Consider the following 25106-nt stretch of genomic DNA (forward strand, 5'->3'; position numbering starts at 1 on the left):
CCCATTATTATCCAGAAGCGTGTTGCCTTCCTGTCAAACAAGTTTCCCAAACCAGCTCTGCATTCTCCTACTGTACACCTCTGTTTATATTATTTCTCCTTCCTTGTACGTTGCGCTTCGAGCCACCCGAGTCCCGCCCACAAAGCCTACCCACGAGTCTGGGACCACCCGAAGCAGCCCCTTCCGTCCTCCCTGATTCCTTTACCACCCACACATCTGGAGCCACACTACGCCCCGGCCCCACGCATTTGCTTTCTTTCCTTCTCGACTGACACTACAACAGAGGAAGTAGGATTCATCTAGAAAAGCTCCATACTTCAAGCGTAGATGCTGGGAGACAGATGTTCCCCACAGGCAGACACACTGACCTATGCTTCATACTTTGTATGAATTGTGACATAGCTACAAGCAAGACCCCAGCACGCTGAGACCATCTCTCTTCCCGGCTATTAGCAGACCTGTGTATACGTTCATTTTCCCATTCATCTACAGATTGTATTGTTCTTTTCTTAAGGCAACTTGGGCACTCAGAATCAGCCAATATGGTTGTGGTGGTGGCGGCGGCGGCAGTGGTGATGGTGGTATTTTACTTGCTAAGAAGAGCTACTTTTTTTTTTGTATCTTTGGAGCTTTGACAGCACCTATTTCCAAACCTTGGCGCACAGCAGGTGTCCAGTCAGCGCTCTTGGATCTCAGATCCCTCAGGGCTTTGCTGCTAAGGGATCAGAGCTTGAACTCTGGTCATCTGACTCTGGGCTCTACACACCTTTCCCAAGAGCCTCTTCTCTTTTCCTGATGTCTTGCTACAGCCCACTGTCACCCTAGCCGAGCTGCATCTGAGAGAGCTGTGGCATTTTAAGTCAGAATGACTAGGCAAAAAGAAAAGAAAAATGAACCAAAGGCTGGAATTTATTTTCCATGTAGCTACTGAAGCTGATGTGAACATCTGACTAAGAATTTGAATTGAACTCAACAGTAAACAGGGAGCAACAACGACAATGGCCTGAGAAACGTCTTAGCTTCCTAGCGCTCCGTGTTTGAATTGCACTTTATAGCCATTAAATTGCCATGTTCCTTGGTATAAGTTTGTAATCCAAGGAAATAAAGGAAAGAGAAGAAATTAGTATGTTTTGAGTTTTCCTTCCCTTTTTAATAGCTCTCAGTAACGCTCTGTGGCTAAGCCTCGGTGGCCGAGCCTCTGTGGCTAAGCCTTGGTCCCAATCACCCTAGTCATGCCCTGACTTACGAACTAAGACAACACAGCTGAAGGAGCAGCATGTGCTGGGCCCGGCTTTCTGTTTGAAATCTGAACTTAAATAAGTAAACTATGGTCACAAAACAAGCCATATGCAAGCACAAGTAAAATGAGATTTAAACGAAGCTGTAGCGTGCAAAAGCTAGTAACGACTAGCCCTGATGAAGCAGACGTGAGACTTCAGGAGTGGACACCACGAAGCCCCCCTTGGGAAGAGGAAGGTCTGGTTGACAGTGAACATGCGCCCCTCTGGATAGTGATGGGGTTGGGGTGGGGCTGGAGGCGGGGATGGTTTTGCCTCCCCTCCCAGTCTCTCTGTGTGTCCACTGCAACTGAGGGGAGCAGTTCCTGACCTTAAATGAAAGCTCGGGAGCCATTTCATAACTCCCCTCCTGGGTGGGGAACCCCAAACTTTACACATAGTTTGCATTTGAGCTTTCCTCTAATAATTCCTCAATTTGCCCCTGCGGAACTGGACTATTTTTTTTTTATGCTCTCTAAAAGGACGTGGAAGCAGTGCTCCGCCATGGTTTGTGTTTCTGGACTTGGGGGGGGAGGGGAAGGTACAGAATAGTGGGTAAGAACTGAGGCTTGGAGACAGATCTGTGCTTAAGCCACAGCTGTGTGATCACAGGCAATTTACTTAAGCTCTCTAAGCCCCAATTTCCTCACCGATAATGTAGAAATGATAATACCGTCTGGCTGATCAAATTACTGTGAGGAATAATCTAGAATAAGGGCTACCCAATACAAATAGGACACAAGCCACAATGGGAGCCATATGTATGATTTAAACATTTCCAGTAGCTGGTTAAGAAAAGCAGAAAGCAAGCAGGTGTATTAAATTTTCATAGTATAGTTTACTTAGCAAGTACTCAATATTAAGGTGTTTTATACTCTGAGTCTTTGGAGATGACCTCAGATTCCCGATCCTCCTGCCTCTACTCTCCAAGCAAGGACAGCAGGCATGTGCCACTCACTGTGCCTGTTTTACATGGCGCTGAGGACTAAACCCAGGGCTTTGTGTGTGCTAGGCAAGCACTGTGCCAACCGAGCTTCATTCCAGCCCCGCACGGCATCTCCCCGTTCCCAGCCCTCCAGGACCAGGTAAGACTAATGGAGAGTCGGTCTAGGGAAAAGCCGTGAGGCATTTGGCTTTGTGCTTGGTACCCAATGGGCACACACAGCAGCAGCAGCTTTAGTCTCAGGGAGCTCCGTAATCTCAGAGCTTCTGTAGAATGCCTAGGATGCTCTGGGAAGCTCTTGGAAAGGCTGGCTGTTCAGCTTCTAGCCCTTGCTGTCCTTAGAGGCAACTTCTTCATGAATACAGTCATCCATAGCATGGAAAAGAATGCAAAAGGCTGCCCTGGAAAGATCTGTGTGGGCAGCACATCCCTGAAAGCACCAATGGCTCTCAGGGTACCCACTCAAGAAGCCCTAAGAACGACGCAACACTACTAATCTCTCACCACAAACCCAGGACGTTACTGGACATTTGGTCTTGTATTTTCCACTTTCCAAATAATGGGGCACTAAAGTAATACACTCTAGTCAAATATGTCAAAGTTGACTAGTGGCTAATATTAGTAATCCCAGTACTCAAGAGGCAGGGGAAGGAGGACCAGATGTTTAAAGCCAGCTTTGGCTATATATCAAGTTCAAGGCCAACCTGGGCTACATGAGACACTGTCTCATAAACAAATAAACAAACAAACACCAAAAACAAAACACAAGTTAAGCATAGAGTTACAATAACTAGCAATTTCACTAGCTATGTACTCTGGAGAATTATAAAATATGTCACACACACACACATACACACACGTACCCCGACATTATTCATAATAGTCAAGAAGCTGAACAACCAAATCAGCTGGGGAATGGGTAAGTCAAATGTGCTAGGCTCACACCGTGGACAGTACTCAGCTATAGAAAAGGATGAAGGGTGAACATGTGCAACATCATGAACATCATGAACGGAAGTATGCTGAGTGCAGGAGGCTGGGCATGGAGGTCAGCCTGTGGGACTTCAGTTCCATGAGCTGGTCACAGTACCCAGACCCACAGAGACAGAAGTTCTGTAGGGGAAGGGTTCTTTCTGGTGGTGGATGTGTTCTGGACTTCGATCTCGGCCATGGTGGCGTCATGCTGTGATAACCTGAAAACCAATGGGCTGCTCTACCCGAAGATTGACTTGTGGCTCACAAGGAACAGAGTCACATATTCGAATACAGCCAGAGCCCCAGAATAGACAAGTACTTGCGAGACCTTAAAAATAGAAGTGATTACTCATGGCCGAAACATTATTTGATAAGATAGCATCTTGAACTACAGCATAGTTCATAGAGAACCTGCCCCCTCTTTCCCATAACCGAGAACTGTTTCAAAGTTTAGAACCAAACATGACTACAACCAAGCGGGCACAAACCTAAGGACACAGGCACACAGAGATGCACAGATAGCCGCGTACGGGGTGGGGCAGGCGGTTCTGAACAAAAGCTCATGACTCTGCTGCGGCTCCCTCACACCATGGGGACCAGCTCCCTCATGTCTTCGTGCCCCCTGCCCTGTGATGGGGCAGCAGGGATATAGCTATTGAGCCTAAGACTCAAGAACGCGGCACACAGACTTTACTAGTTTCTAGCTTTGTGGATCCTGGCATCTCTCTCCCTCTTCTGTGACTCAGTTTCCCATTCCAAGAAGGATTTAATTCCGGCACTCGGCGCCTGGGAGGCAGAGTCAGGTGGATCTCTGAATTCCAGCCAGCCTGGCCTACAGAGTGAGTTCCAGGAAAGCCAGGGCTACACAGAGGAACCCTGTCTCTAAAAACAGAACAAAACAAAACAAAAACAAAAAACAAAAACAAAAAAAGAGGGTTTGGGCTTGTTAAGATGGGGGATGAGGGCTAGAATATGTAATCCTTTCAGATGGGCACGGGCAGGATAAACACTGTGCTTTCTAAAGGATGAGGGAACGTTTCAACCATGCCTCCCGACCTACACCATGGAGAACTGGCTTTCCTGTTGTCAAGAACACACTCCTTCACAGTAGCTCTTCCCAGTACTTGGTGCAACTGTGATTGGGTGGCCCCAGCTTTCCTTCTTCCTGTTTGCAGCACTCGTGACTTTCCAGAATGTTCCCTGTGGCCACCTGCTTGTGTCCTTCCCTGTGGCCATTGCCTCCTACAGGGAGACAGGCATCTGACTGACCTCTTGGCCTTGTCAGGAGAAGAACCCAGGCTGAGAGGGAGGAAACAGCCCTTGCTGTTCCACGTGTACAGACATAAAGGAGGGGATCTGGGGAGCAGTGCGGGAGAGAGATGTCCCTTTCCCACACAGTCCCTCTTTGTGCCATTTTACATGGGGCCTCATGCTTGCCTCCTCTCCATGAAGATGAAAGATGAGAGATGAAAGGACGTGAAGAGTGCCTAGTGTGAGTGGAAAGCTGGCTTCGCACCAGTGACAGGCAAAGGACTCCACTGCCTCTGCAGACCACTGGGCAGAGCGAAAGGACTAGTCCGAAACTGCTGTCAGACACAGACTGAAGGCAGAGTGTGTACAGGTCAACGAGAACCCATTTTTATTTTTATTTTTTTTTCTGGTTCTAAAGGATGAACCCATGGTCGGAGACCTGCTAGGTTAATGCTCTACTACAGAACTACATCCCAGCCAGGACGAGAAATTTTAATAAGAGCTTTCGTGTTGCGCAATATGGACCCGGAACTTGCGGGTACAGCGAGGTACTTTTCCATGGCGTGAGGCCTGTTTCCAGGCACAGTAAACAACCGTCTACGGAAGGTTGGCGCTTGCTCGTAAGCCTGTAGTCCGGATAAGCAGGTGGCCACAGGGCTTGGAAGTCCTTGGGCAGGACACAAAGGCAGCAGATAATTTCCTCATTCTCTCATTTTTCTGCTCAGCCCTCTGGAGTCCCAATAAAGTCCCATACACCAGCACTCTGACTTGAGAGAGCTCTTCTATGAAGGTACCCTGCCTGTTCTTCTATGAAGGTACCCTGCCTGTTCTTCTATGAAGGTACCCTGCCTGTTCTTCGGGCGCTGCTCACCTCTCATACATCTCCCACTTTTCCCCTTGTACTAGGCCTCTGCTTAATGTTGTCCAGAGAAAAACAAGTGGTGACTCACCAGCCCCTTGGGAAATGTGTCACCCCTTCCAGGAGTTTCGCATTAAGAAAAGAGGTCACTATGGAGGAGAAGAAAGACTAATTGGCGATGAGGCGATGAGGACATTAATAACACTGCCGACGACGACAATGACCCTGTAGGTGACAGTTACTGAATATTTCCCATGTGTCGGATATTCTGCTAACAACCAACGCCACTATCTTTTGTGCTTGTAACTCCGAACACCCTTTGAGGTAGGCATTATCTCATCCATGTTAGAGATGACGAGTGAAAAAATATGCTCCAAGTGGCAAAGGGCTGAAAAAAAAACTATCTCTAAAATGTTTGCTCTAACTTCCATCATATCACTCTAACGAATACATCTTAAAAATCCCTGTGTGTGTGTGTGTGTGTGTGTGTGCGCGCGCGCGCGCGTGCGTGCGCGTGCACATGTGTAGATGACGGGGGAATTGCCACAGCATACATGTAGAGAGCAGAGGACGACCTTGGGTGTCAGCCCTCACCTTCTACCTTGTTTCTGGAAAGATCTCTTATGATTTGCCTCTGCATTTGTCCATCTAACTGGCCAATGAGCTGCTGGGATTTTCCTGTCACTACCTCCCATCTCATCACGGGAGTGCTGGGCATAGAGACACACATGACCACATCCAGCTTTGGCAGGGGCTTTGGAGATCCAAACCCAGGTCCTCACACCTGTGTGGCCAAGACTTTACCTCCAGGGCCATCTTCCCAGTGCAAGTGATTAGATTTGTAAGGAACTTTGGTTCTGTAGGGAAAGGGAGAGGAGACTAGGCAGTCACAGCAACCATATGTTTCTGTGAGAGCCTATGCTCAAATCCTCCTGAGGAGGCTTCCGGGGCCATCCACAGAACCTCTGCGTGTGGAAGGTGTTCGTTCAGTGAGCTCAGTGAGACGAAGCATTTACAACAGCTGCAGGCACAAACACAAGACCCTCGGAAGCTGCGTATCTGGATCTCTGTAAACCCCGGTGTTAGACACGCCATTCTTAATGTCTAGCTCCCCCAAGTAACCGAAGTGTTCCTTCACCTGGGTTCTTACTGTGGTTACTGGCCCATCTTCGTTACATTTTTAATTTAAAAAAATGACACCCTGGCCTTTTGAAAGGAAACACCCTGAATTCCATTCCTCTAACACTGATTTTCTTTGGAGCTTTGCTCGTTCTGAGAAGCTGTGTGGAAAGGACGCTGCACTGAATCAGACTTGGGCTTTTGTCTCCGAGAAGCTTTCGGACTTTAATAAAGTTACATAACTGCCCTTTGCCTTAGTTTTCCCAAGTACAAAATGGAGGGATGAAGCAAGATAAACTTTAAAACCTCTCAGCTCCAACAGGAGGCAACTCTGTCCCTCGGCTTTTTTTTTCCTCCTGGGCTTTCATTACTCTTGTAGTAGTGAAAGTAACGCTGCAAAGTGACATTGACGTTGTTTGTTAACTTCTTCAACTACAGCTGACGAAAGCAGTTCACACACACAAGGAGTCTGTAGTGGAAAGGTCGTAATTAAAAGCTTGAGAGATCTCAAAGGTAGCTACCGGAGTTACCAAAAGCTATACAAATTGGTACCTTACTCCTTGCATGATGGCTATGTGTACAAGTCAAGTATTAATCGCTTGAAACATTAATTATAAGTAATATATTAAATTTGATATGGGCCTTTCTAATCTTTGTTAAAACAAAGTTCACAATGTAAACATGAGAATGTTCCATCAGTTGGAATTTTCCAGACGGTATTTCTAATTCTGTTAAGGTTTCTCTATAAGAAAATGAAATAAAAAGGACAACCATAAAAGGAGACGGGAAGTTCTAGCTGATGTATCAGATGAGCAGACACCGGTCAGGGTACCGGTCTAAAAAAAAAAAAAAAACAAAACTATCTATCACTATGAAAACAGTGAGTCCTGCCTCTCTTCCACTCTGCCACATGTCACATAACCTGGCGTGACCTTTCTGAAGGGCTATTTGGCAATCCTAATCAGAAGCTTGAAAATGTTCCTCCCATTGAGTTAGGTCATCACACTTAAAGAGACGTAGCTCAGCTGGTAGAATACTCGTCAAACATGCAAAAAAAGCCCCAGGGTTGCATAAACCAGATGCCGGAGCACACACCTATAATCCCAGAGCTGTAGAAGTACAGGAAGGAGGAGCAGAGGCTCAAACTCAGAGTTGGCTATACAGAGAGATCAAGGCTACCCTGGAATGTATAAGATGCTATTGTTGTTGTGGTTAGTGATGATGATGATGATGATGGTTATGAGGATGATGGTGACGACGACGATGATGATACTTTGACTCAGCATTAGATATGACTGTACAGAGCTGGAGATGAATGTGGCGGGCACATGCCTTTAATCGCAGGGCATGGGAGGCCAGGGCAGAGGGAAAGGGATCTCTGTGAGTTCAAGGTCGGTCTGGTCAACATAGTAAGTTCCAGGATAGCCAGGATGACATCATGAGACCCTGTCTCAAAAAGAGTTGGAAACTGAGGCTGGAGAGATGGCTCAGTTGGTAAAGTGCTGATCTTGCAAGCATGAGGACCTGAGCCTGGGTGCCCAGAACCCAGTAGAAAGCCTGGCATGGCAGTGTGTGCCATAACCCAGCACTGGGGAGCTGGAGACAGGAGCATGCCTGGGACTTGATGCTCGGCCAGTTTAGACAAATCACAGAGCTTCAGATTTAGTAAGACACTCTTATCTTAAAGTGGAGGGCTGGAAGGTGATGGCGCACGTCTTTAATCCCAGCACGTGGGAGGAAAGGCAAGTGGATCTCTGTAAGTTTGAGGCTAGCCTGGTCTACAGAGTGAGCGTCAAGACAAGCAAGGCTACGCAGAGAAACCCTGTCTTGAAAAAACAAGCAAACAGAAAAAGGAGGTGGAGGGCTGGAGAGACTCAGTGGAGGGCTGAGCACTTAAGAGCCTTTGCTGCTCTTGCAGAGGAAGAGAGTTCAGCACCCACGTTATGTGGCTCACAGCTCCGTATACCTCCAGCTCCAGGGTCTCGGGATACTCTCTTTCGGTTTCCATGCTTGCACATACACATACACTAAAAAGATAAGCAAATCACCTGACATGAACCACTACCTCAACATGTGCACAGACACATGAGCAGATACAGTACAACATGAAAAAGAATCAGAAGCCTTCTAAATCACCAGAAAAAAAAATAGCTAAGTCACCCATGTTAAGCATGTACTAAATGAATGTATATGTGGGTATATTCACAATGTGTATATTTAATCAATATGCAGACACCTTTCCTGCCTCAGGCAGATCACAGTACAGACAGCAGAGATGCCCTTACTACTGGCTTTTGTCAATGAATAGAGGAGTTGAGATGGCTGTCTCTATAGACAGATGGACCATCAGTTTATCTCAGCAGTATGCATTCAAATCAGGATTGTAGAATTTTACCTAACCTCTTCTATGTTACAGCTATGTTATCTTCCCCCGTATGTATGTATGTGTACGCATGTGTGTTTATGGGTGCGCGCGTGTGTGTTGTGTGATTTATTACAATGACTCACAGACTGTGGTCCAACTAATCAAATAATGGTGGTCTACCAATGGAAGGTCCAAGAATCCCCAGTAGCTATTCAGTCCCCGAGGCTGGATGTCTGAGCCGGTCTTCAGGATACACCAGGATCCAGAAGAAGTATACTGCCAGTGAAGGAATGGGCTTGCCAGTTCACGCAAGCAGGCAGACAGCAAGCTTCCTTCTTCCGTGTCCTTTATATAGGATGCCAGCAGTGGGTGTGGCCCAGATTAAAGGTTGGTCTCCCTACTTCAAAAAGATCTAGTTTAAAACTGAGTCTTCCCACTTCAAATGATCTTAGGAGAAAAATCCCTCTCGGGTGTACCCAGTTCCTTAGGTAACTCCAGATGTAGTCAAGTTGACAACCAAGAAGAGGCATCACATCCCCTCTTAGTAAGAATTCTGTCTCAAGGAAAAACCAAGCAGGACAAAAGTTGAATATTTATCTCCAACCCCAGAGCAACAGAGCCCACATGACCGGTCTATGTCACATTACTACCATAACAACACTGACAACTGACAGCAGCACTGTGATTACCAAGCACTAATCAAAAACTGTTTTTGCTGCCAGGCAGTGGCGCAAGCCTGTAATCCCAGCACTCGGGGAGGCAGAGGCAGGTGGATCTCTGAGTTCAAGACTGGCCCAGTCTACAAAGCGAGGCCAGGACAGTCAAGGCTACACAGAGAAACCCTGTCTCTAAATATCAACCAACCAAACAAACATACAACCAAAGCCCTGTTTTTGCAGTTAGTCCTTAGCATAAAGTCAATTTGGGATAGATCATCAAATTAATGTTGTTCCTGTTCTGATGCATGGTCTCACTGTGTTGCTGAAGCTAGATCTCAAAGTAATTTTCCTACTCCAGTTCCTTGAGTAGCTACAGATGTATGTGCACCTCCATGCCTAGCATCTTCTGTTGTTGTTTTACTGATAACACACCCTAAAAGTCATTCTGTAATGTGCGTATCTAAAGATCCCCAATTCCATTTACAGCGTCAGTGATCTCCACTGTGTGGATGTACCACAGTCTGTCCAGCTAGGCTGTCTTCTGTAACAGACATGGGGCCTTTCCCGTGTGTGTGTGTGTGTGTGTGTGTGTGTGTGTGTGTGTGTGTGTGTGTTGTGTATGTGTATTTATGTGTGTGTGTGTGTGTGTGTGTGTGTGTGTGTGTGTGTGTGTGTGTGTGTAGGCACTCTCCCTTGTTTAAATGTGGGAGGCCCCAGGTTCCATCTCTAGCACCACACCCATGCGCAAAAAAAAGCCAACGAAGCATGAAACATGGGAACAGGTTCCAGTCTGTGAGCCTTGTTGGTGTCTTGCTTCAAGTTCAAACATTACCGAGACAACTGGAAATTGGAACAACGAGCTCTTCGGACTTCTCAGGAATTGCTGATGTAAGTTAGATAATGATTATGTTTTACAAAGTGCCTACGTTTTGAAGATCCATATTGAAGTATTTACAGACAAAGTGATATAACATCTGGAATTTGCTTCAAAATAATAGGAGTAGGGCTGGGAATCCGGGTGAGAGACAGCTTGCCAAGCGTGACTGAGACCTTGGTTTTGATCCTCAGCACCACATTATAGAAAATAAACAGGAAAGTGCAGGAGATCTTGACAGGCTAGCCACGGGATAGTAGGTTTAATTATGCTCTCTACCAACTTTGGTTTATGTTTTAAATTTTCTATAATAAAATGTGAGCAAATATTTATTTGTACTGAGTATTTTGGAATGTGTACATGATGTGTGTGTTTCAGTCTATTTGTGTGTATGTATAAATACCCATAAAAGGAAAAAAAAATGACCTGAGCATGGTGGCTCACACCTGTAATTACATGACTCAGGAGGTTGAGGCAGGGAGATTGCAGTGAGGTCTAGGCCACCCCAGATTACAAAGTGAGAACCTATTTTTTCTAAAGGAAAAGATAAAGGAAATACAATTATATGTCAACGATGATAATGTGTGTCATAAAATTGGTGATCATGTTTTTGTCTTTGTTCAATTGTATACTCTCTCTTTCTAAGTGTGTATCTTACGTTGCACATGGTTTTTCTTTATCTTTTTTTCCCTGTTGTGCTAGGTGTTGGACCCAAAGTCTCGTGTAGGCTGGGTGCATGTTCTACCACTGAGGCATACCCTGGGCTCTGCATGTATTCCTGACAACCATAAAAAAGAAAGTATTAGAGTTGGGAGGGCCCAGTGGTGCACCCCTGCTGGAGCCCCAGAATTGGGGGGGGGTGGGCAGAGGCAGTTCAAGGCCAGCCTGGTCTACAAAGAAAGTCCAGGACAGCCAAGGCTGCATAGAGAAACTCTGTCTTGAAACAAAACAGAACAAAACAAGGCAGGCATTTTATGTAACAGAATGACGTTTACTCTCCAGCTAGCGTTCACTTCTGGTGCAATGATTACAGCGACTCTTTATGTTTCATAGATGACAAAGCACAGTGACCCACAGTAGCTAATCATGTTCAGTCCTCAGTGGGTACAGATTACAGTTTATGAAAATATAGCTCTAAAGCAAAGTTTCTGTTTTAGAGACTTCGTCATTTGGTGTAACAGGATCACTTCAGATGTACAGTCTAAGAGTAAACAGATAGCTTTTTTTTTCTCTCCTTCTTACATAACATAAAAACAACAGATCCATTTGGCACCACATTTCTCCTCCAAAGTCACCTTTGCATGGGAATCCCTCGCGCCTCAGATTTCAGTCAGATATCCTGCAGGGGACGAAAGGTTTCCTAACGAAAGTTCTTGCATTTTACTCGCAGGCTGGACCCTGACAGCTGGGGAGAACCGTGCCTTCAGACCTCACGGGATGCCTCTCTTGCCTGTTGCCCATCGAGACCCAGTGAGGGCGAGCTGCTACCACGTGCAATCACGTTAAGAAACCCACGCAAGTGCAGGAGAGGCGATGGAATCAGAAGACCGTTAATGGGTATTTTTAGTGTACTGGTAGTTAAGAGCACGCCACTTTGTTAGTCATTTGATGAGGCCATTAAAACCAGTCTTCTAAAATCAATAAAAATGTAAAACCAAATAGTTTTATAAAAAGCAAGCATGTTTTATAATTATACGTACAGTTCTAGCTTCTAAATATTTTATACTTAGATAGCTGGGCAGCTGTTTTGAAATACACATCATATTCATCTAATTTTCCCTCTGCTTTTTGCTCATCATTTCCTAAGTAAATCATTATGAAATATGTCGTGAACTATATTGACAGACGGTTACTGAAGACTACGGTTTGAGTGTGGACAGGAGGAGACTGTCAGAGGTGGGTATAGCCACGCACCTGCGAGCCTAGCTTAACACGTAGCGAGAGGCCAATAATGCTGACTGAGGTTCATCTGCCCGTCTGAGTCTCCATGGCTCACTCTATGCCTCACTTATATCCACACTGAGATCTATGGTCCAATCTTCGTAGCTAGGCATTGTCACATAGAATCCCAACCATTTAATAATGAGCACAATAAACTTGTGAAATCCATGAAGAAAAAAAAAAGAAGTCAGGCTCAGCCGTTAAGAGCTTGTACTGGTCTTGCAGAGTTCGGTTCTCAGCACCCACATCAGGTAGCTCACCACCACGTATCCTCGCAGCTCCGGGGAACCCGACTCCCTCTTCTGGCCAACTCAGGCAGCTATATCAAGCGCACAGGCCCATGCATAAACATGTAATTGAAAATAACATAATGCCAGTACCATGCTGCAAACTATGGCACCAGCCAAGGACAATATGTGCAGTAAACTTCGAACCCCTACCCAGATCTAGCCAATGGACAGGACATTCTCCACAGTTGAGTGGAGAGTGGGGTCTGACTTTCACATGAACTTTGGTGTCCCATATTTGACCACGTCCCCTGGATGGGGAGACCTGGTGGCACTCAGAGGAAGGACAGCAGGCTACCAAGAAGAGACTTGATACCCTATGATCATAGACAAAGGGAGGAGTCCCCCTCAGTCACAGTCACAGGGGAGGGAATAGGGTGAAAATGGGAGGGAGGGAGGAATGGGAGGATAGAAGGGATGGGATAACAATTGAGATGTAATATGAATAAATTAATAGAATATATTTTTTACAAAAGAAAATAAAATAGTGCCTCCCAGCACTCGGGAGACAGAGACAGGCTGATCGCTGTGAGTTCAAGGCCAGCCTGGTCTACTAAGAGAGTCAAGGACAGCCAAGGCTAACACAGAAAACCCTGTCTCGAAAATCCAAAAAAAAAAAAAAAACCAAACAAACAAAAAACAAAAACAAAAACAAAAAAAAACCCAAAAAACAAAAAACAAAACAAAAAACCAAAGGAAGAAAAGAAAATCCTTTTTTAAAAATTAGAAAATAGGCTAAGGGGCTAGAAACAGCTCAGAGATGCTTGCCTGCCGTGCACAAGGTCTTGGGTTCAATACCCAGCATCACACACAAAAGAGAAGAGATTAAATTGCTTGTTCAAGGTTGCACAATCATCTAGTTATTCGAGGTCTCACACAATCAGTTTCAAGTTATGAACAAGGGCAACTGACGAGGTCTGCCCGTGTCCTCAGCGTCTAGGACCCAGCCTTGAGCTGAACTACCAGTATGCCAAGTCACTCATACGGCTGGAATCTGCCCAGGGCTCCTCCGCCCTCGAGATGCACACAATGTTGGCTGGCGCAGCGACAAGCCAGCTGAGGTGGGGGCCTCCGTCTGCGGACAGACTCCAGGCATGGTTGAGGAGAAAAGGAGATGACTTCTCCCTTTCTGTCTGGATCTTAAGCAAAATCAAAGTAAAGGATGCCCGCATAGCCTAAGTCTTGAAAGAGACAGCATTTTTGATTTGGTGACAAACTAGGAGTCAACACAAGAAAGCTGAATCTTGACATCTTTCCAGCATGGGTCACTTGTTCCAACTCAATGGGCTCAACATTTGGAATTAAAAACCTCAACTTTAGCAAATTATAGGTTCGAAGCACTGGAAGTTCTAATTAGACGCATACCCCAAATGCCAGGGGAGCCCCCCCTCTTCGTTTATCCTTGGCTTTATAAGAAACTCTTTGCTTGGGATATGGTCTCTTTACAGCAATTTACCTTCAAGTTTAAAGAATGAAACATGCAAGAAAATAATTTTTCAAGTTTTATCGACTGAGTGATCAAATGAAAAAAAAATTTATCAGAACATGGCTCCTTGGTAATTAAAAAAATAATTCATTTAAATGTTAAATGCTAAATCCAATTTAAGTCTATCTTCCCAGATAGATGCCTGTTCTTGCTACTAATGTTACAGTGGCATCCTAAGACATGCCTACTGTGCATCGCATAGCTAAGGGCCGCTATAAGGTTACATAAGAGTCTAACAGGAGGACTTGTGCAGACATAAACACAGGTTAAGTGACACCTCGAAAGCAGACTTAAATGGAAGGGCATTACAGAGAAATAGAAGCAACCTAAATAAAGCATGGTGAAACGCTCTCGCCACCAGCTGAACAAATATTTCCAGGGGCTAAAAGCCAAGAAGACAGCTATCCACCGAAGGCCAGAAACCACCTGAATCCACCAGGCCTCTACAGATGACAACAGGAACCAGAGCACTGGAGACAAGCCGACCCCGAGCCCCGCCCACCTGGAAGGGAAGAACGCGCTGACCTTTAGCAGCTCTGCCGCCGACCACAGAAATCCCAGCCTTCAGCCCATTTCAAAATTACCAAATCTCCAGAAATTAAAGGAGATGGTTAGCTTACACACACAGTCGCTTTGATCACATAGGCCAAGCCTCCATTAGCATAAGCCGTAATTATAGAGGAAGGGGTCATCTACTTCGTTTTTTCAATAGCCCGTTCTCTCTCAGTCAGATCTGACACAGATCCAGCCCAACTCAATTAGGAGGCTCACGAATATTGGACTATTTTTCAGTGTAAGAAGACTTGGGCCTCTATCCCTCCTCTGCTTATTTACAAGGTAGTCAATGTAACTAGTTTTATTTGGGGTTTGTTTGTTTGTTTTTTATTTTTTGTTTTGTTTTTCAAGACAGGGTTTCTCTGTGTAGCCTTGGCTGTCCTGGACTCACTTTATAGACCAGGCTGGCCTCAAAATCACAGGGATCCACCTGCCTCTGCCTATAGAGTGCTGGGATTAAAGGCGTGTGCCACCATGCCTGACACTTATCTGTTAATCTTTACATTTTATTCTCTTCTTTCTAGAAAAGAATGAGAAGTTTACCTCAAATGGCTGCAGAGGAAAGTTGGTGACTTTCTAGCAATCGTAGGCCACATGCCCCGTCTCTCAGACTGTACCCCCAAGGACAGGGCAAGCGGCTGGCCCATCGCTGTTAAAAGTACCTTACACAGAACGTGTAAAGCAGTGGTTCACAATCTGTGGGTCTTGACCCCTCTGGGGTTTGAATAACCCTTTCACTGGGGTAGAATATCCTGTATATTAGATATTTATGTTAAAATTCATGAGAGTAGCAAAATTACAGTTATGAAGTAGCAGAGAAAATAATTCTGTGGTTGGGGTTGCCACAACACGAGGAACTGTATTAAAGAGTGAAAGCACGTGGAAGGTTGAGAACCACTGGTCTAAACCATGTTGGTGACTGTGTTAAAGTACATTCTAGATTTCACTATGATGCTCCCCAAAAAAACATGCATTCGAGATCTACATACCCCCTTTTGTACCCATGTGTCCATTTCTTCTTGTTTGGACACAACATGTGCAAAGGAACAGAGCCATGTGAAAGAAAATAACTTGGATTCAGAGTCCAGCTCCTGGTGGTGGTGGTGATGGTGGTGGTGGCGGTGGTGTGTGGGTGTGTGTTAGTAAAGACAACGCAGTGAGGCAGGCAAGGGTGTCTGTCTGTTAATGTCTGCCGCACAAGCACGAACCCCAGTCTTCCACCCTGTAGCTTCGTTACTCTGGGCAAGTTCTTTCAAGCTCATGCCTCAGTTTTCCCATTCCTTAAATGTCAAGGTGATCAAGAACACACATGCAGCCAGGCGTGGTGGCACACGCCAGTAATCCCAGCTCTCAGGGAGGCAGAGGCAGACAGATCGATGTGCACTGGAGGCCAGCCTGGTCTACAAAGCGAGTCAAGGACAGGCATGGCTGCACAGAGAAACCCTGTCTCAAAAAAAAAAAAAAAACAACCAACCAAACAAACAAAACAAAAAAACAAAAAACAAAACAAAACAAAAAAAAGCCCAAGAAAAGAACACAAAAACCAAAAACAAATAAACCACGCACACCACCACTATCTCCACCACTGCTACCGCCATGGAAGTTCTTACATCATACTATGAGGGTCCACTTACCTATCCATCTCGACACCCCCCTCACCCCATACTGCCTACAGCGTACCCAACCAAAGCACCTCAGTATCCCCAACACACTGGATGCACCTGGCCCAGGACAGATACTCAACAGCTACTTGTTTAAGTGACTGTTGTGAAAATCATCAACCACGAATTCTCAAGGCCTTTACTAGGGTCACTGGATCACCACTGCTGTCTCTTGCTGTCAGAGGACCCTCCCTGACTGTTCTTGTTTTCCTTCCCGTGACACACATACTAAGGTGCCATTTCAGACGCATCCAAAGCTCGAATGCTTACACTCATTTCTTATTTTTTGATAGCAGATAAGAAAGAATTTATGGAGCCCCTAGCAAAGCCAAGGCTTGTACTCCACTTGATGGCTGTGCAAATACAGTTGCTGACCAGTCCCGAGGTGCTGAAATGCACATGCATGCATCTACTCACTGGCCCTCGATCTGGCATTTAGAGTACCCAGAAGAAGTTGAATCTCCCCACCACAAGACACTCTCTCAAAGCTGAGTGCAGAAGATGACCATCTATAGTGTTTGTCACACACACACACACACACACACACACACACACACACTTATGCATGACCTTGGAGTCTGTGTTTCTGAATAATGCTGTTTGCCACGACCTTTACTGTCTTTTGTTTTCTTCTTAGATGATCTTCTGTTTATCAATATCCCTGTCTGAGCGCAGAATTCATAAAACAGAGCAAATGCAGTCTGATCCCCAGTGAGCACTGGAGAGCCAGCTCCACTCTCAAATGCTCTATTGCTATTAATACAGGAGATTGATTTTTTTCGAAAGGGACATCACACGGCGTTGACTCACCATCTACAATCAACAGGAGGCCCTCCATCTTCCTGTCGTGTACGGTTGCAAGTCATCTCGCGCCCACTCTGTACCTGTTTAATTGGATTCAGAGATCTTTGAGGACGTGATTTTTGTACCCATTAATTTCATATCGTCAGATGATTCACTACTGCATGCCGTCAGCAGTAGGGTAGCGGGGATCCTGACTGTTTCCATTAAGCTACAATCCTACTTGTGTGTCATCTATGGATTTGCTTAGCATGCCATCAACGTTAACATCTTAGTCATCAATAAAAATGTCAAGGGGGACAGGGACATATACCAGACATATACTGTATTGCACATTTCAGCACCTTAAGAGCAAAAATTAAAAAAACAAAAACAAAAAACTTTAAATACATCATTCAAACAAATTTTGGCTGGGTGTCTTCCATCTACTGTTTCAAGTACTGAGCATGTTGTGCTAAACAAAACGAACTCTCTGTCCTGGCCTGAAGTGTACGTTCTAGAAGGTTAGAGTGGCAGCTAATCTTCAGTCACCTTGACTGGACTTAGAGTCACCATGGAAACACACCTCTGGGTGCATCTTATGGCTGTGTTTCCAGAGAGGTTACCTGAGCGTGGAAGATGAACTCTGAATTCAGACAGCACCGTTCCGTGCCAGGGGACCCCGGGCTGAATAAAAAACAGAAGTAACTGGTCCCAGCCTTCATCTCTCTCTCTCTCTCTCTCTCTCTCTCTCTCTCTCTCTCTCTCTCTCTCTGGTGACTGGGGACATAACTGGGGTGGGGGGGATGAGATGGAGCTGAGTGGAACCCAGATGTCTGGTGCGCAGCTGTCTGTGACAACATGGCACACACACATTTGGCTCAAGAGGTGCCACACCAGCCAGGTGGTGGCAGCGCACACCTTTAAGCCCAGCACTCAGGTAGGCAGAGGCAAGTGGACTGCTGCGAGTTCAAGGCCAGCCTGGTCTACAAAGCAAGTCCAGGACATCCAGGACTACACAGAGGAAACCCTGTCTTGAAAAAACCAAAAAACCAAAACCAAACCAAACCGAAACAAAAAACCAGAAGAGGAGGAGGAGGAAGAGGAGGAGGAGGAGGTACCCCACCACGAGCAGCAAGTCTTTATGATCCTCAAAATCCTTTTTTCTCTGAGTTGTCACATTAAAAAAAAAAAGTCAATTCAGCAAAAATGAAGAATTTAATTTGTCATGAAACAAAAAAGGAAAACATGCCTCCTCAGAAAGGTTCCTGTTTCTTTGTACTCATAGACTATGCAAACAGTGTAAGAACAAGTCGTGCGACCAGGAGGCCAGCCGCATCTCCTGGTAAAGACTCCTGAGAGGAGACTTTTCAGAGCATTGCCCAGGACGCATGGTGAATGGTTACAAACAAAATAATAGAGAAAAGCTTCGGAGCTGCAACTCACCTTATTCCCCGCCCCCCACGTCCTCCACACCAGTTCAGTCGCTTAGCAAGTTAGGGGATGGGTATTTGCGTGACCCCAGAAAATGGCTCAGAGTCTGGACTTTGGAACAGAAGCCCTTGGGGGACAACTTGGAAGTAGCTTTTGATGTTAAAGAAACTTCAGATCGTTTTGCTTAGTAAAATACTAATTGTATTCTTCTGATAGAAAATCTGTCTTTTATTCTTACAATAATACCCATGATATTTCTTTTTCTTGTGTGTACCCGGTCCTGTCTGACTCTGTGGGTATTTGATAGGTACACATGCACATGTGTGTGAAAAGCACAAGTTGACATAAAATTTCTTCCTTAATTGCTGTCATCATCATTATCATCTACGTCTTTTACCAAGCCCCAGAGATCCTCTTATCTCTCACCTCCCCAGGCACAAGATTACAGGAGCCCACTGCTGCCCTCGCTTTTTACATGGGCGTTGGGAATACAAGTCAGGTTCTCCTGCTTGCAGAACAAGCACTGTGCTAACCCTGCTATCTCCCCAGCCCACAGCTGATGTTTATAGTGATTCTTTCATCCATTCTTGACCAACTATTTTGTACCAGATCCTTTCTTTGGTGCTAAAGGTAGACATACTAAATATAGTCCCTGGAGAAAGGGCAAAGTAAAAACAGGAAAGGCAGAGGTGAAGATAAGGATTTCATGAAAAGGAGAGGAAGTGGACAGTTCGTGATGTCTACATAGGTACAAGATGTGAAGGAGTTAGTCCGACCCACGGAAGTGGGCAGTCTGTTTCAAGTAGGGGGCACGGGACGTATACCCTGGGGAAGTCACAGTAATTTCTCTGCAAGCTGAGTGTCTGCATCCAGAAGCCGTTCTGTGTTGCTAAGACAGAAAGCATCAGCCAGATGGGCCAGGGGTGAGAGTGGCAAAGCAGGGAGGCCCAAATGACACAGAAACTTATACTAAGGGACACAGAATCCACTGAAAGTGTGGCAGACTATATGTTGGCACTTCATAAACGCACATGTCAAGACTGGGGATTGATCTGGGGTATATACAGGTGAATTATGATGTCATTCATTATGACAACAATGACAAATGAAGACAAGATTGAGAAGCTGGAGGAGAGGCAGAGACACATTTAGGGCTTGGCCATATTTATCATGTCTGGGGACATTCACAAAGCAGAGGTAGGCTCACTGGATCCAGAAGCTGGGTGAAATAGATTTAGAAGCCATCAAGACAGCTTTGCTGCTTAGCTTTTGTCAACTTGCCACAAATCCAGACATACTTCAGGAGAGGGAACGGCAGTTGAAGAAGTGCTTCCATCAGACTGGGCCTTGGGCATGTCTTAGGTCGGTTTCTTGATTGACATAGCTGGTTGACATAGCAAAGCCCAGCCCACTATGGGTAGCTCATTCCCTAGGCAGCTGGACTTGGGCTATAGACGAAAGGCAGCTGAGGAAGCCAGAGGAAGCAACCCAGTAAGCAGTGTTCCTCCATGGTCTCTACTTCAGTTTTTGCCTCCATGTTCCTGCCATGGTTTCCTTTGATGACAGGCAGTGCTTTGTAAGGTGACATAAGCCCTTCCCTCCCCAAGCTGCTGTTGGTCAGTGTTTTGTCATAGCAACAAAAAAGCAAACTAATACAACACAGAACAAGTGGATTCACAGCAGCGAATGAAAGGTGAATACGAGCCTGGGAGGGTGTGTGTCGGGGGGGGGGGGGGTGGGGGCGGAGTTGGGGGGGGAATGGAAAGGATCCATTAAAGACCCCAGTGGAATACTAAAGCCTGGGCAGAAAAAGAATCCCCCCAAAACAGTCAGAAAGCACATCCACAGTCAGGGTAATGGATGCCAAGGGTAACACTCACTTCAGCAAGTAGGCTGGCGTCAATAAAGGTGAACACTGTTTACAGATCAAAGATAAAAGGCCAAGAATCCCACAGATGCACCAGGAACTCATGACCAGTCTGGCCAGTCAGCTCCCTGTGAGCCGGGATGTAAATGGATCGAAGGCACGCAGCCAAGCATCTCAAACAGTATGCTTTGAAGGTGGAAGAAGACATCCCACATCCTTAGACTGCCTCCCCAAAAGTGGGGAAACGGGACCCTCATGAAGGCTTCACAATATGGAAGATCTTTAAGGGGGATCCTTACCTCCTCACCCACAGTGCAGTTGATGCACAGCAGGCCTCTGGGGATGTCGAAAAGTAGTCTACCGACTAATGCTGGACTTGGCTAAAGCTCAAACGAAGCCCACCTTGTCTATTCTCCTTCTAAGTCTCAAAGGTCCACACCGGCTTGCTGGACCAAGGACCACTGTGAGGGATGAAGGCAAGCTGAGTTTTTTGATTAGCCCATCACTAAAATGAGCTCAACTGGGACAGAACTGCTTCTTGCATGCATTTTCTCTTCCCCTATTTTCATGGCTTATCTCAGGGGAGCAGTCAGAGCGAGGAGGAGGTTTGGTCACCTTGGAATCTGAAACAGGCAGCTGGCCCCACAGCTGGCCAGGCAGCTCTGCAAGCGGGGAGCCTCTACTGAAAGCAAAATCCAGAAGCCAAAATAAATGGGTCAGGTGGAAAACAGATGACCACAACGGCAAGCGCCACTGAAGGTTGGTCCTGGGGAGTGAAGGTGAGCCGAGGGTTTAGCAATGGGGGTGGGGTAGGAATCAGTGCAAGAGGAGGGACAAAGAAAGCACAGATCACACACACACACACACACACACACACACACACACACACACACACACAATGTAAGGCCAGTGACACCTGTGCTACACAGATCTGCACTTTACTCCCTGTGTCCTACCTGTGGGTCCTAGGAATCGAACTCGGGCCAGTGAGGCTTGCCCAGGGTGAACCTTTATGCTCACCTTCCCCGACCCTCAAGGACAGGAAGCGAAGCTCATTCACAACCCACAAGCAGGATTGCTGTGTCCCCTTCTTTTAGTACCATGATCCTGAATGCCAAGAACACAGGAAAGCTGTGGCCTGGAACGGCTCAGCCATACACATAGGTGCCAGTGCTAACTAGCCAGAGCCCACCCCAAGTGCCCGAAGGGGAAACCGGGACTGATATTTCATTTAGGCCCAGTGTTCGCAAGAAAACTAGCCGAGTGACTTCACAAATGGGAACATTATTTCCAGAGCATAATCCTTCCAGGTGATCTTGTGGTCTCTGAAATGCATGCAAAGCCTGAACCGAGGGGCTTACCTGTTTTCAGTTACTGATCAGAATGCAGAGAAGCGAAAAACAGTGGCAAACAGTACACACCGACACCCCCTACACACACACACACACACACACACACACACACACACACACAAACCACACACTGTGCAGACAGACTGAGCTGCATAGTTACCACTAGAGGATTTTTTTTTAATCTCATTTTACTCCAGTCAATAATCATTTACCTACTGGCTATTGCTTAAAGCACAGTTTTCATCTAATTCTCATTTAATAGTCCCGAAAAGGAAAAACTAAATAATAATACCTCATTCGTGTATAATGCTTATCTTCCAGGAAGACACCATAACCACCCAGACTCTCCAAGGCACCCCGTCAATGCTTTTATAATGCAAGCACTAAAAGGCTGTATTAGCATTTTACCGACTGGTTCAATAGCACTTCATTCTGAAGGGGTCCTGGCTGGTTTACTTTTCATGTTTTCACTGCCTTAAATCAACATTTTTAGAGGAGCTTATTTCATTCTTAAATTTTAAAGTGAAAAACACACTGCTTAAATAGCAGAAACCAAAATACTTCTGGGTTCCTCAGATCTAATGTCTTGCACAAACCTAGATCTAAACCAATCAATTTTCACCACTGAGCTGCAGGAGCCCAGGCTACACCTTTCTCTACACTGTATAATCTGTCACACACACACACACACACACACGCACACGCACACGCACGCACACACACACGCACACACACACACACACACACGCGCATGCACACGCGCGCACACACACACACACACGTTATGTGGCAATGATCAAGTCATCTTAGCCGAAATTCTACAGAGATGTAATAATCGATTTTCTCCTCCTTTTTTGAGACAGGCTCTCAAGCAAAGCAGCCTAACCTTAAACTTAAGGCTGGAGCAAGCTAAGGTTAGACTTAGTATATAATAGAAGCATCCTCTTGAACTCCTGGTCCTGGGACTGCAGGCATGCACAACTCTACCTGCTGTTACCTAGTCTTATTTGTTTCCATTTGGGAGCTACTTAATTTTCTACTCTTTCACCTACTTACTCATTTAATGATGTACTCAGTCACACCCGTGAACATTCACGTATCCACTGAACAAACTTGGTTGCTCAAAGCTCATAAACACTACTCTAAGTGCAAAGGATAAAAACAGGTACAAGGGGCTGGAGAGATGGCTCAGAGGTTAAGAGCACTGCCTGCTCTTCCAAAGGTCCTGAGTTCAATTCCCAGCAACCACATGGTGGCTCACAACCATCTACAGTGAAATCTGGTGCCCTCTTCTGGCCAGCATGCCTACATGCAGGCAGAACACTGTATACATAATAAATAAATGTTAAAAAAAAAAAACAGATACAAGATCACAGACTTCAAGTCACTCATGAGCCGGTGAAAACGTGGGAAGACTGCGCAACTGTTGAGAGGTGCGGTGGGGATGGAACTGGAGCTGCGGTGTCGGGAGCACAGGGTGCGGATCTGGCCTGCAGAATGGGTAAAGATGGCCCCTTGCCAGAGCTGAACATTCCAGGAAGAGGCTACGGTTGTTCCTGGTAAAGGGCACACAACACGCAAAGACGCAGACAAGTAGGGCAGAGACAGCGAATGCAGCTGGAGAGCTACAGAGACCACGTGTCGAGAGTTTCTGCAGCAAATCACTGCAGAGACCCGTGACAAGGGGCCATGTCTAATTCAGCCCTCTACGCAGAAGACACTCTTTTTTTTTTTTTTAGATTTATGTATTATTTATACAGCATTCTGTTTACACATGTGCCTGCATGCCAGAAGAGGGCACAGCATCTCAGTATAGATGGTTGTGAGCCATCATGTGGTTGCTGGGAATTGAACTCAGGACGTTTGGAAGAGCAGTCAGTGCTCTTAACCTCTGAGCCATCTCTCCAGCCCCATAGAAGACACTCTTATACTTCGCACCAGTACCCTGGGAGTTTAGACAACGTATGGGACATCATACAAGGAACAGCAGAAAGTCAATGCTTCATGCTGGTCTCTTTGGCGATTGTACTCTCCCAGTTTCATAACGGCTAAGATCTAGGGCCTAACAGCTGAGCGCTGTAAGCTCAGTCTCACCATTTTTTTCAAAGGTAAATGGTGGTTTAGCACCCACCTCCAGCCAGGCATGGTGGCGCACACCTTTAATCCCAGCACTTGGGAGGCAGAGGCAGACGGATCGCTGTGAGTTCGAGGCCAGCCTGGTCTACAAAGTGAGTTCAGGACAGCCAAGGCTACACAGAGAAACCCTGTCTCAAAAAACACAAAAACAAAAACAAACAAACAAAAAAAAACCCCACCCACCTCCATTACTAAATTGATACTTTTATAGGGAAACATTTCAAAGCACAGCACGTTCAAACACACTCAGCTGGACAAGTCCATCAGGCCATTTCTGTGCCCCTCTTCTGGAGGATTCAGGCTTAGTGCTGCCCTGTCCCGAAATGGATGAAGGCTAATCTGACAGGCCGTATCAGGAATGGCTTCTGAAAACCCTACACCATGTTCCTGCTGTGATGGTTCTCCCCTGAGCTGCCTTATGTGCGAAGGCCTGCAGGAACTGGCCGGAGGAGAAAATGGTATCCTACAGAGCCGGAGGAGAAAATGGTATACTACAGAGCCTTCGGGGACTAAAACCTCGAGCTCCAACTCCAGATGCCATTGTCACTCAAGCAAAGGCTTTCACGTTGAATCATGCCTTCATCCCAAAGTACTTCAGCTCCTCACCAATTTATAAAATAGCTTTTTTTCTTTGTCCAACTGTCACTCATTTAGCGAGCATCTATTTTCTCTCTTAAAGCTAACTGAGCGCACTGTCTGCCCCATCAACACCACTTAAAAACGCACCACGAAGACCACAGAGCACTACAGCTGTAAAGGTTGAAATGACTTCTCTGACGTCACGTCCAAGGCAAGTTCTGGGTCATCCCACCTTCCCAACAGCCTCCTGGAAGAGAGGAGATCATGGTACCCACGACCACTTCTTATGAAAACAACATCTTTACCTGCTTTCCACACAGTGCCGCCCCCTTCTTGTGTTATTGGTTGTGCCTTTTCTGTCTCTTACTGGGCCGTTTGATTCCTGTGTTGGAAGCCACCTTGTGTTCGTCCCTCTGCGACTGCCACAAGGATCACTGCTTGCTTGTTTTCTTCCTTCCTTCCCCTCTTTTAGTTTTTTCCCTCTTTTTAAGACAAGATCTCACTCCAGTTCCTTCCTTGGTTTTCTCTTTCTTTGTTTCATCATGTTTCTCTCTCTCTCTCTCTCTCTCTCTCTCTCTCTGTCCTTTCTCTTTCCTTTTCTTTCAAAACAAGATTTCACTCTTTCAAAACAAGGTCTCACTTTAAGTAACTTCTTTCCTCTCCTTTCTTCTTCCTCTTACACACACACACACACACACACACACAC

The 25106-nt window shown here is 45.9% G+C and overlaps 1 protein-coding gene and 1 long non-coding RNA gene across 13 annotated transcripts in view; one reads left to right on the forward strand and one right to left on the reverse strand.

Moving 5' to 3' along the window:
- LOC311600101 (uncharacterized protein) overlaps positions 1–25106 on the reverse strand; it is a 170813-nt gene that overhangs the window by 123451 nt on the left and 22256 nt on the right. The window lies entirely within an intron of this gene.
- LOC311600277 lies at positions 19589–24895 on the forward strand. The gene is made up of 3 exons (XR_014780191.1): positions 19589–19663; positions 20915–21112; positions 24501–24895. It is a non-coding gene; the product is annotated as an uncharacterized lncRNA (long non-coding RNA).

Source organism: Acomys minous (genome assembly GCF_964271855.1).
Source record: "Acomys minous genome assembly, chromosome: 6".
NCBI lineage: Eukaryota > Metazoa > Chordata > Mammalia > Rodentia > Muridae > Acomys > Acomys minous.